Consider the following 13,440-nt stretch of genomic DNA (forward strand, 5'->3'; position numbering starts at 1 on the left):
GACCTGCTCTCGGGGATCTGGGATGCAGGGAACTTCACCATCGTCCAGTCCTGCCTTTATGCCTCCTGCAGGCCCTCAAATGCTTGGCCAGTTTTGCGTGGACCCAAGCTCACCCACAAGGTATATGTCACCCAAAGCATGTTTTCCCCTGAAAGGAGTCTTCCTGAGATCATCAGGCCAGTTTTCTTCCTTCCTCCTCTTTCCAGCTCTGTGTTTTGCAAATGAATGCCATCCACACCGTCCTGTAAATAAAACTTTTTTTTTTTTTTTTTAAGACAGAGGCCAAGAGCTCAGAACACAATTCCCAGGCACACCAACCAGGGCACAAATAAGTTTGCAACCTCAAGTGACAGCTGAAAATAAAATCCTTAGTACGGACAACGTGCCCAGCTACAGAAGCAGCCTGGAATGGACTAGGACCCCAGAGAGCAGGAACTCAGGAGCTCAGGAGGTGCCCGAGTCTTCACGTGCTCTCTTGGAGGGTCCCTCGCTTCTGTTTTCTCCCCTGCCCTCAAGTTGGGCCAGCGACCATGAGCCCATAGCAAAGAGCCAGTTCTGTTAGGTGGGCCGTCCGGGTAAATAACAAGTGTGCTAACAAATGAAACCCCATACAAAATGTGGGAAGAGCCCTGGAGAAGGAGCCTTTGAGCTACCTTCACCGAGGCAAGGAGGAGCCTCCCCTGCGGAACCATTGAACCCAGATTTCAGCTGAGAATGTGAGTCCTCTGGACCAACGGGGAAGGGGGAAGGACAGGGAGGGCCCAGCCACCTCCAGGCCCCAGCACTAATGGTTCCAGGAGTTTGAAATCTGGACAGGATGTATGTCCCTGCATCCTCTGAATGGATCTTTGTCAAAAATGGTGAGAGCATCAAGGGAAAAGCTTCTCGCTAGACTGGGCCCAGTATCCTGGCTGCGCTAATGAGCACACTTCTCAGTAGTAGACATTGCTCATTTTTATAGGAGCCACACTCAGTGGAATGAAATTAAGGGAATTATCCTATCTTGCACATGCTTACCAGTCTATTTTTGTATTTCAATTGGATACATGATTTTTCTCTTGTGACTTCCTTCTCTGAGACTACACCTCGAGACAGATACCTGCGTTGTAAGTACACCTTCTCTCCCTTGCGTCTGTCACCTTCCATCACAAAGGACGGAAGTTCCGTGTTTAAGTCATCAGACATAACACCTGTGTGATCAAGGTTCTGAATTCAGTTGCACGTAATCCTGGGACCAGGATTGGACCCAGAGCCTGCCTCCACTGTGCAGTGGAAGAACGTTAGTAATACACCCACATGTATGTGCGTGTGTAATGATCTGTTTTTTTCAGGAATTGTAGACATCTGCTGAGACAGAAAGATTTGTTGCACTGGTTTCAATGCACCAAAGATATTTATTTAATGACGTGTTATACAAAAGTTTTCTTAAAAATACCACTTTTCAGGGGTGCCTGAGTGGCTCAGTGGGTTAAAGCCTCTGCCTTTGGCTCAGGTCATGATCCCAGGGTTCTGGGATCGAGCCCCGCTTCGGGCTCTCTGCTCAGCAGGGAGCCTGCTTCCTCCTCTCCCCCCGCCTGCCTCTCTGCCTACTTGTGATCTCTGTCTGTCAAATAAATAAAAATTTTTTTAAAAATCATAAAAAAATAAAAATACCACTTTTCAGCATAACAGAGAAGTTGAATCACTATGTTGTACACCTGACATGAATGTAACATTGTGTATCAACTATACTCAAATTTTAAAAAAAATGTTTTAAATGCCACTTTTCTATTTTTAAGAAATAAGCTTTTTGCTAAAATGAGACCATGAAAGGACATGTAACTATTGTCAACCCCTGTTACAAATCTTAGGTATTGCAAGTGAATGTCTCTTTTTCTTCTTTTTCTTTTCTTTCTTTTTTTTTTTTTTTTTAGATTCATTTATTTTAGAGAGAGAGAAAGAAAGAGAAAGCACACACACGTTTGCATGCATGTGAGTGGGGAAAGTGCAGAGGAAGAGGGAGAGAGAGGATCTCAAGCAGACTCCATGCCAAGCACAGAGCCTCCGGCTTGATCTCACAACCCTGAGATCATGACCTGGGCTGAAATCAAGAGATGAACACTCAGCCAACAGAGACACCAAGGCACCCCACAAGTGAGTTTAAAAGAAGTTAGGGTGCCATATTAGGAAAGAACCCATTCACCATTCAGCCCCAGAGAGCATCCTAAGAGTTTTTATTATCAAATTTTTGTATCTTTAGGGCCCACTTATCAGAGTGTCTGACCCATACTAAATGCTCAACAAAACATTCTTTCCCATGATCACATTAAGAACATTCCATGCACAGCCACTGTACTTGGTATCAGACATACTTAAAAGGACATTGCTACTGACCTTGAGGAGTTCCAGGTCAGAGGTTTCACAGAGGAATAGACAGAAAGGTTTTTCAAAGGAATTATCTGAGTTTGATTTGCAAGGATGTGAGAGGGTTCCGCTGGTCAAAATGTTGTGGAAAGGCAGAGGAAACCACAGAGTCAGCGCTCGGCAACATAGAAGAGTGTGCCATATTCGGGGAATGCTGTGCCATCAGCGTGGCTAGGAGCCTTGGTGCCAGGAGATGACTCTGGGGAGGCAGATGGGGTGGGCAGTGAAAGGCTGCGGGTGCCAAGCTAAAGAGTCAGCTTCATTTTTCTGGACAGTGAGGAGCCGTTCAGGTTCTTAAGTAAGAACATGAAGTGATTCCTCTTGTTTTGCAGAACAGGATAATTTCAGAGTGGAAGGAAAATGGAGAGCCGGGGCGGAGACATTGTTGCATCAATCCAAGCAAGGAAGTGGAGGTCTGGAACTGTCCAGTGTGATCCGAACAGTGGGCATCCGAAGGGAGGAATTGGGAAGAAAAGCTGGGAAGTTTGGTAAGAGGAGGCCACGTGGTGAAGCCATTGGAGACGGGCAGTGGGAACCAGCCAGGAGGTGGAGTGCTTTCCTGCTGTTGGGATGTTTCTTTCAGCAGCTGGGGCTTTCTGGGGACCTGGGATCCCCCAAACGGGAGCTAGGCACGGATTCAGACTGCTCACATTCTGCATCTGGCTCTGTCCTTTGCTGACTGTGTGCCCTTGGGCACATTTGTTGCTTTCTCTATGTCCCAGTTAGAAAAAGACACAAGATGCGAGAGGCAAAGATTTTCCCATTTACTAAGAGGAAGGTGAGCACCAATGAAGCCCAGGTAGGCTGAGCCAAGGAGAGAAATGCAGTGGGTTGGCTGGTTGGCTCCGGGTACTTCTCGCTAGCCTCACGCCTATGGACCTTCATTGTTTTCAGGTGAAAATCATCACCCAGCTTCCCAGCCTAGGGCTGCATCTGGGAGAGGTCCAGGCAGTATAGAGGGAGAAGAGGAGGTCCCTGCAGACAAGCTGGTTGAACTGCAGATGGGACAGGCGCTCATTTATCTTCCCAGTGGAACACCACATGGTTTCCACTCAGTCTCTTCCAACCAGGATGGTCAAGGAACGAATGAGGAGCAAGTAGTCAAACCTTCAGATCTGATCCACAATGCAGACCATCTGTGAGCCTCAGGGAGATGCAGAGTTGGCCAGTGCTGGTTGGTGGGAATGCGAACTGGTACAGCCATGCTGGAAAGCCGTAGGAAGTTTCTTCAAGAAGTTAAAAATAGAACTACCCTATGATCCAGCAATGGCACCTCTAGGTATTTGCCCAAAGAATGCAAAAACACTAATTCAAAAGGATACATGCACCCCAATGTTTATAGCAGCATTATCAACAGTAGCCAAGTTATAGAAACAGCCCAAGTGTCCATCAACTGATAAATGGATAAAGAAGTTGTGGTATCTATATGTGGTGGAATATTACCCAGCCATAAAGAAGAATGAAGTCTTGCATTTGAATGATGCAGCAGAAGCTAGAGTATTATGTTAGGCAAAATAAATCAGTCAAAGACAAATAACCTATGATTTCACTCCTATGGGAAATTTAAGAAACAAAAAAATGAGCAAAGGGGGAAAAATGGAAGGAAAACCAAGAAATGACTCTTACCTATAGAGAGCACACTGATGGTTAGCAGAGGGGGAGGTGGGTGACAGGATGGGTAACAGAAGGGGGTGAGGGGGATGAAGGAGGGCACTTGAGTGGGGAGCACTGGGTGATGTATGGAAATGCTGAATCACTGTGTTGTACCCATGAAACAAATACTACAGCACTTAGCTAACTGGAATTTAAATAAAAACGTAAAAACAAATACCACACAACCTTGGCCAGGGCTAGAATCCAATCCATATTTATGCCATTTCCAAACAGCATCTTTTGATCGACACTTGGCAAGTACATGCCAGAGTTCACTTTCCTTACTTAATAACTCTTTTGGTTTCCAACATGGTGATCATGATGTCTCGTGCCTACCAATGTCTTTCAACAATTATGCTTGTAAGAAGGAGAGCGCAGATAACAATGAACTCACATTTCGTTTGGACCTCTTAGAATGTCAGAGCTTTAGGCATTTGTCTTCCTGTGCCATGGGGCTAGTGTATTCCCAAGAGTGAGGCAAGAGTGGCCCTTCCCATGAAGGCAATGGAATTCTCACTGCCAATCAACTTGGAATAAGTCACTTTGGGGGAAGGAATAATTTCCTTTATAGTCAAGATGGAGATGAGTTAGGCCCAGATTCGGAGGCATGAAGAGTTCCCAAGCATGGATGCATTATCTGGCCATGTCAGAGGCAAGCAGGCATGGCCCACAACAGCACAATTCTCAGAGAATGGAACACAAATGGGACCCCTGGAGTTATGTAGCAAGGTGGCCCTTTACCCCTCAGCTGAAGAACTGACTCACTTGGAGAACCTGGGACAGGTTTGGGCTTGGGCATAAGTTGAGAGGGCATATTGCCACCATGGGGGGAAGGTGGCAGAGAAGAAGCCGTATTTCCCCCACTGCTATTATCAGAGAGCAGGGCACTGGGGCCAGGAGAAGCAGTGGCCCCTGGAACTCAAGGTCAGCACATAAGGCGTGCTCGCTTTGGGGCACAGGTGGCTAGTCTCCAGGGCAGTGAATGTTTGGAGTAGTAATTGAATCCTCCCGCTTCATGGGGCAAGTATCACCTGTGAGCAGCCAGGCATTTGGATGCGATTAATTACTATGCTTCTTGGACATGTGGGTGAAGGAGGGAGACGGGCTCATTTGAGCGGCTACGGACATGGAGTCATCTTACTTTGGGGCATCAGTGCGGGGCAGTGACGCTTGTTCTCCATGCTAGAGAATGAACGTCCCAGTTACTTGTGATTCCTTAGAGCCCAAGGACGGGTAAAAGGTAACTAAATGACTGGATTTTAGGTTTGCTTATCTGTAAAAAAACAAACCAAAACAAAACAAAACAAAAAAACAAAAACTAAGGGAGATTTGGGTCCTAGTATGCTGGACATTGTAGTTGGTTGAGTTTTAACCTCCCAAAAGGTAAATCCAAGTCTTAGCTCCAGGGCCTGTGAATGTGACCATAATAGAGGGTCTTTGCTCTGTAATTAAGGTAAGGATTTCCAGATGAGGTCTCTCGAGATTTAGGGCGGGGCCCTACGGCCCATGACTGGTGCTCATATAAGAGAAAGGAGAGAGAGCCATATCGTGCGAACCTCCCACAGGAGACTCTGAAAGCTACGTGGAGATTTCCGCGGTGGCCCCTAAGCCAAGGAACACCCAGGGCCACTAGAAGCTGGGAGAGACCCGGAAGGAGTCTCCTAGAGAGCTTTTGGAGGGAGCCTGGCCCTGCCAACACCTTCCCTGCGGACATCTGGTCTCCAGAAGTGTGAGAGAAAATTTTTCTGTTGTTTTAAGCCACAAGGTTTGTGGTAATTTGGTTTGGGTTTTGTTTTGTTTTGGGGTTTGGGGGGGGTAGTTCTTTCTTTCTTTCTTTCTTTTTTTTTTTTAGCTTTAATTCTGGTAGAGTTTCAGGTTAGTTTCTGTTAATTTCAGGAATACAGCATAGCGGTATAGCGATTCAACAATTCTATACGTTAGTGTTTATTGGTCTGCGGTAACTCGTGGCAGCAGCCCAACATCTCGAGTGTGAGCATATTCAGTGTTTGCTGGTTTTAAGTAAAAACCTGTACCCCAGACTTTGCTAGTTGGGGAATTTACATGTAGACCTGGACTGTAGTCCCCTTCCTCCTCTCCTACCTTCTGGGGATAGGTGTAAGTCTAGAGATACAGGTGGGGGCCTGTAGGCTTCTGTTGGGTAAACCTGACCCTGAGAACTGAAGTTCCCCATAAGTGGGTCATAGAAGAGGCCAACGGGATCTGAAATACCCCAGTCTGCCACCCTCCCTGGGAAAACTTTACACGTCAATGTTTTCATCAGAGGGAGGCCCTTTATTGGCTCAGATACCAAAAAAGGCTTGGAGTTCATCTGTGCTCCCAAGTTCCTGTATTCCAAAGGGAAGCCCTAAGGTCTGTTTTAAATTAATGCTGTGCAAATGCTTTGGACTTTTTAAGCCTTTCAATCTCGTAAAGCTGTGTGATCAGCTAGTCCAGTGGTTCTCTCCAGAAGTGCTCTTTAAGAGCTTGGCATGCAGTAGGTGCTTAATAAGTGTTGAAAGACCAAGTGAATTCCATTTATAAGCACACCAGACTATAGGCTTGGGATGATGATGTTGTGTCAAAGTAGGAGTTTTTTTTTAATTGTTGTAAATTATGCATTTGTATACATTGTACACATTTGTTGTATACAATTGTTGCAAAATATACATAACATAAAACTTACCATTTTAAGAGTACCTGGCTGGCTCCGCCTTCGTCTTGGGTTAAGTATCCAACTCCTGGTTTCGGCTCAGGTCATGATCTCAGGGTCATGAGATCAAGCCGGCTCTGGGCTCAGCAGGGAAGCCTGCTTGAGATTCTCTCTCCTCCTCCTCCTCCTGCTTACATGTTCTTTCTCTCTGTCTGTCTCTCTCAAATAAAATCTTTAAAAAAAATAAAATTTAACATTTTTTCCTTTTTTAAGTGTAAAATTCATCGGCATTAAATATATTCACAGTGTTGTAAAACCATCCCCATTATCCCTTTCCAAACCTCTTCCTTTACTCCAAACAGAAACTGTAGCTGTTAAGCCGTAATTCTCCATTCCCCTTCCCCTTAGCCCTGGTAAACTCCAGGCTGCTTTCTGTTGCCTCGTCTATCTATTCTAGGTGCTTCATGTAAGTGGAATCCTGCAATATTTGTACTTTTTTGTCTGACTTATCTTACTTAGCATCCTGTCGGCAAAGTTCATTCATGACGCGGCATGCATCAGAACTGCATTCCTTTTGTGGTTGGAATAACATTTCCTTGTATGTATGTACCATATTTTGTTTACCCATTCATCTGTTGATGGACATTTGGTTGTTTCTACCTTTTGCGCACTGTGAATAACACTGCTGTGAACATAGGTGTGCAAATGTCTGGCTGTTTACAATTCCTTTGGGGATATACCTAAAAGTAGAATTTCTGGATCATACGATAATTCTGTGTTTAACTACCGAGAAGCCACCACACGGCTTCCCACATCAGCTGTTCTGTTCTCCCTACCAGCAATATACAAGGGTTCCAGTGCTCTTTTTTGGTGGTGTTGGGGAGGGAGGTGGGGGGAGTGTTGAGGCCGAGGGAGGGGCAGAGGGTGAGGGAGAGTCTCAATCCGGCTCCATGCTGAGCACAGAGTCTAGCGGGGCACTCCATCTCATGACCCCAAGAGTGACATGAGCCAAAATCAAGAGTCAGACACTTAACCAAGTGAGCCACCCAGGCACCCCAAGGCTTCCAATATTTCTTCCTCCTTGCCATCATTTGTTATACACACATACATACACACACACAGACACACACATGTAATGAGCCATCCTAATGCCTTCTCATACCTAACGGGTGTGAAATGGTTTTCTTACTGTGGTTTTGATTTACCAAGTAACTAACAGCGGGGAGTTTAGGTTAAAAACCCTTTCCTGAACTCTATTTTTGGATATTGGGGTTGGGGTCATAGACCCAGCATAGCATCCCATCTATTACAGAAATATTTTTAAAAATTTTTATTCAATGTATCTTTTTTTTTTAAAGTTTTTATTTGACAGAGCGTGAGCAAGCCCAGGTAGGGAGAACAGCAGAGGGAGAGGGAGAAGCAGGCTCAATTCCAAGACTCTGGGATCATGACTTGAGCCGAAGGCAGACACTTAACCAACTGAGCCACCCAGGAACTCCATTTTTATTCAATTTAAACAAAGAAACAAAAAAACAGTTTCTCTATCTTTTCCCATCCAGTGCCTCTAGCAACCACCAGTCTGTTCTATGTATCTGTCAGCTTGGGGTTTATTGAAGATTTTACATGTAAAGAAGATCATAAGGTCTTTGTTCCTCTGATTGATTTCACTTAGCTTCATGCCCTCAAGGTCGATCCGTGTTGTCACAAAAAGCAGGTTTCATTCTTTTCTATGGCTGAGGAATATTCCATTGTAGATACACACCGCCATTTCTGTACTCATTCATTGGTGACAGTTGGGTTGTTTGCATAGCTCAGCTCCACTGGATAATCCTGCAGTGAGCACTGGGGTGTATATGTCTTGTTGAGTTAGTGGGTTTGCTTTCCTTGGTTAAATACCCAGAAGTAGGATTGCTGGATCATCTGACAGTTCTATCTTTAATTTCCTTGAGGAAGCTCCATACTGCTGGTCATAGTGGCTTCACCAGCTTATATTCCCATCAACCATGCATGATGGTTCTCTTTTCCCCACATCTTGCCAACACTTACTGTCTCTTTGATCCTAGTCCCTCTGACCGCTGCGACGTGCTTTCTCATTGCAGTTTTGTTGTGCATTTCCCCGATTACTGACATCGAGCACCTTTTCATGTACCTATGAACCATCCATACGACTTCTTTAGAAAAATGTCTGTTCAGATCCTCTGCCCATTTTTTTTTAAAAGGTTTTATTTATTTATTTGACAGACAGAGATCACAGGTAGGCAGAGAGGCAGGCAGAGAGAGAGGAGAAAGCAGGCAGAGAGCCCGATGTGGGGCTCAAGCCCAGGACCCTGGGATCATAACCTGAGCCGAAGGCAGAGGCCTTAACCCACTGAGCCACCCAGGTGCCCCTCATTTTTCCTTCTTGCTGATTGAGGAGCTCTTCATGTTAACAAGCGTGTGGACTTCCTCCGGAAGAAGCCCTGGAATGGAGACTTGTGCACCCAGGGCAGAACTTGTGTTTTCCCACCAATGCCTCAATTTTCATTTCGTGTGGGCCTGTGTAGTGCATGGACCAGTGGGCAGTGGGCGACATCAGTGAACTACGTCGTAGTCTTTTTTTTTTTTTTTTTTTTTTTTAAGGTAGGAACAGAGAGAGAAATCAACAGGAAATTACAACACACGTGGAAACACTGTGACAGAGTAAGATTAAGATGCTATGGGAGCAGAGAAGGGGTTCACTAGATTCAGCCTGGGGGTAGGGATGTGTGAGCCAGCCCACAGGAGAAAGAGGTAGAGTGTGAAGGAGCTGGGTAAGTAGAGGGGGAGAACAGTGTACTTCAGGTGAAGGAAACCTGGGTGCCAGGCCCTGGGTTGGGGGTTGTAATTTACACAAATTCCAATTAGGACATAAGCAACTAAAACTGTCAAAATGGAATGGGCTTTCCCAGAAAATAGCAAGTTCCGTGTATTAGAAGGGTGCATTAACATTTTGGGGTATTATATAAATAAATGTCTCACCCAAAACAAGAGAAACAAAAGGGGAAGTCAGCAAGTCCGACTCCACCAAACTAAGGAAACCATCAACCAAATGAAAAGATGACTTATTAAATGGGAGAAAATAATTGCAAATCATATCTGATAAGGGGTTCATATCCAAAACATAAAAAGAATTCACACAGCTCAACAACAGAAACACTGATTAAAAAATGGGCAGGGGGGCGCCTGGGTGGCTCAGTGGGTTAAGCCTCTGTCTTCGGCTCAGGTAATGATCTCAGGGTCCTGGGATTGAGCCCCGCATCGGGCTCTCTGCTCAGCAGGGAGCCTGCTTCCCTTCCTCTCTCTCTGCCTGCCTCTCTGCCTACTTGTGATCTCTGTCTGTCAAATAAATAAATAAAATCTTAAAAAAAAAAAAGGGAAAATGATGCATTAAAACTTGCACTGTCATCCAATCAGGTGATGGAATCCTAAAGCCATGAGAAATCCCATCGGTAGGTACACAGAGCTGGGGAAGCTGCCGAATGTCTTTCTCCACTGTTTTCCCTCCAGCAGACTTCTTGCAAGCATATGCATTTGCTTGAGCTGGACTTTGTGCTAAAGAAAAATAAAGCACCTTAGGGTATATTTAAACAACCACAGTTCTATTTTTCCTTGTGCATTCTACCTACAGCATTGGAAAAAGTAATTTTGTCCCAATTAGGATAGGTCTTTTCAACTGCTGACACATGTTTATAGAGCATCTGGATATAATCTGATTAGCATCTGGTGTAACGCTGTGAGATACCATCTCCCGAGGTCTCCCATGGAGAAGGAAAGGCATAAACTTGCACTCCTTTGGGCCATCCTAGTGTTGACATCTGTGGTTGGGTCAAGGCATCTGGGCCTCCCATCCTCCACCACTGTGCCTAAATTCATGTGGACAGAGCATCGCCCTAAACTCTCAAGGTCCCCCACTAAATGGAGCAGAAAACCAATGTCAGCACTCTGGCTGGTACGAGACTCTTAACGTTCTTCTTCCTCTGCATATGTTGGGCCCAGCATGGAATGGATCGCATACATCTAGGGAAGGAGAGGTATCCGTAACATGGGTCTCTCCCTGCCCTGGCTGTAGATGTTGCCAGCTGCTTGGTTTACGTGTTTCCCAATCACGTTCGATGTGCTGCCTCAGATAAGGGTGAATGATCTATCCCTTGAGAATTCCCTGCCTGGTTTTTGCTTTATTTTTATTTTTCATTTTCAAGGCAGAGGTTTAAAGGCAAATAGTTACATGAAGTTGTGTTTGTTTTATTTTTTTGTGTCTGTGTTTGTTTTAGGTTGAAGCAAACAGAAAAATTAGTCAATACGTTTAACTGAATTCTGGATGTGGGATCAGTTAATACATTTAACTGAATTCTGCATGTGGGATCAGTTAATACATTTAACTGAATTCTGGATGTGGGAGCAGCCACTTGGTATGTAACCCTCAGGCCAGCATAGCTACACTGGGAGGGGGGAGAAAGGCTATTCTGTATAAGGAGGAAGGGAAGGTGCCCTTAGGTGTTAAGTGGCTAGTTGGGCTGGGTCTGATCTAATCCTAGATTCATAATTTTGTCTGATGGGTTTGGAGAGAGAGAGGGTACCTTGTAAATATTTGGCTGAGTCTCACCTATTTACCTAATTAAGCCCAGAAGGGCCAAACAAACACAATGACTTATGATAAAGATTCAGGCAATAGATATTTCCTGAGTGTCCCTAATCTATCCAGGATGGAACTCCTGCAGATGGGAACAGGTGCGACATGTTCCCTTGTCCTTGTAACAGAGAGTCTAATGGGGAAGACTGGTCACCAGTGATAGTTACACACATCACAGTGTCCCCCAACTGTGGAGAAGTCAGGGGACAGCGTGTAGCCCAAGAAGAAGGGAGATGAGCAAGTCCTACCTGAGGTGGTCAGGATGCCTCCGTGTCTGTGAATGTGGCCCTTCACCTGATGCTTAGAGGCACTGGTTAGCTGGGGAAGGAAAGTTCAAGATAGGCAAGAGCCTACGCAAAGGTGGGAAAGCACAACCCATTCAAGGAGGGGAAATAATGCCCGTGCAGTTGGAACAGAGAACGAGAAGGTAGAGGATGAGACTGTGGTGGGGGCGGGGGCGGGGTGGGGGAGGAAAGCCGTGGGGTCAAGTCACACAGGCGTTTTAGCCTTACATGGTTATGGTCTTGTCCGAAGGATAACAGAAACCGTTAAAGTGTTTAAGTTGGAGAGGCTGCATAATCCAATTGAGAAATAATGGTTGTTTGGGGAATGAATTTTATGTACAACAGTAGAAGCTGGAAAACAAGTCTGTGCTAATGGCGCACTTAATAACTTTTTCCCCCCTTCTACAATGGAACTCTGATTTTATTCTAGTTGGTGATGTGATTGTATTTCCCTAACCCACTGGAGCTACAACTGAGCTATGAGATGGATGTAAAGCAAGTAAAGTTTTTGGTTAAGGCTTCTGAACGTTCTTTGAGAGGAATTGATTATCTAGGAGGAGGTCTTTTTTTGCATTTCTCCTCCTTCCCTTATCTTCCTGCCTGGAATGCAGATATGATGGCTGGAATGTCAGCAGCCATTATGGACCATGGGATGATCAGTTTTGATGAAGAATTGGACTAAGGAAGTGGCAGAGGGGGTGGAATGATGGAGGACTGGAAGAGGAGGGCATATCTAGTCAAGCTTCCCAGAAGAGGTGATGCTTGCATAGCATTTTGAAGGACCGGAGTGATTTGATCAAGAAACATCGGGGCAGCTATTAACAACATTTCTGGTTGTTTTTAGAAGTTCAGTTTCATGTTTATTTCAACCTATATGAAGGGTAATGCCAAGGGTTGAAAATGATTGCTCATGGTTATGTCCGGCTCTGTGATATATTCTATTTGGACAACACTTGGTTTAAAATAAAATTTAATGCCTTGTCAAAATTGAAAAATTAAGAGCATTCATATAAAAACCTGGCTTGGAGGGGATTCTCTGGACGATCTCCCCACATTGCATGCAGCCCTGTTTGTGCAGGAGAATTAGCTAAATAGTGACCGCCCTACTTGTTCACCTATATTCCCTGTGACCCACTCACTGCTGACCCCCTCACCCCTGCCAAGGCCCTGCATGCACTTGAGATTGCAGCCCTAAACCAGGGTAACCTGCCATCATGTGCAGCAGGAGGCCCCCTGTGCTGCCCCTCTCTGACAGCAAGGAGGTGGATACCAAGTGTTAGCTGCATTTGGAGAAGCCAAAGCAGGTGACTATGACGGCTACCCTGTTGCATGTAGTCTTATATGGTGGCAGATGAGGCTAGGAAACAGATGCCAGACTGGGGAGGCTGTGTGGGCTAAGCTGTGGAGGTTCAAATGTTTTCTGGAAAATGATGGGGAGCATTTAGACAGGAGAGCCTCATCATCAGGATAAGTTTTCAAAATTTTCATGTTGGAAGCTGAAGAAGGGATTGGATGAGACTATTGTGTTGTAAATGAGTATAACTATCATTTTGTGTATAGATTTCTACCTTGTACATTTGACTCTCCTCACCCTTCCAAAGTCAGGTCGTGTGTGTATTTATTTTAAATACCAGAAAACTGAAGCTTGGAGAGAAATAAAAATGGCCCAAAGTCCTATAGTTGGTGATGGAACCATGACTTCCCAGACCAAAGCTCAGACAAAGGATGAAAATCTGATGTATTTCAGTAATGAATGAGTAATCAAAAAGAAATACTGTAAAAATTGAGATGATGAAATAGGC

Source organism: Martes martes, assembly GCF_963455335.1.
Source record: "Martes martes genome assembly, chromosome: 1".
NCBI lineage: Eukaryota > Metazoa > Chordata > Mammalia > Carnivora > Mustelidae > Martes > Martes martes.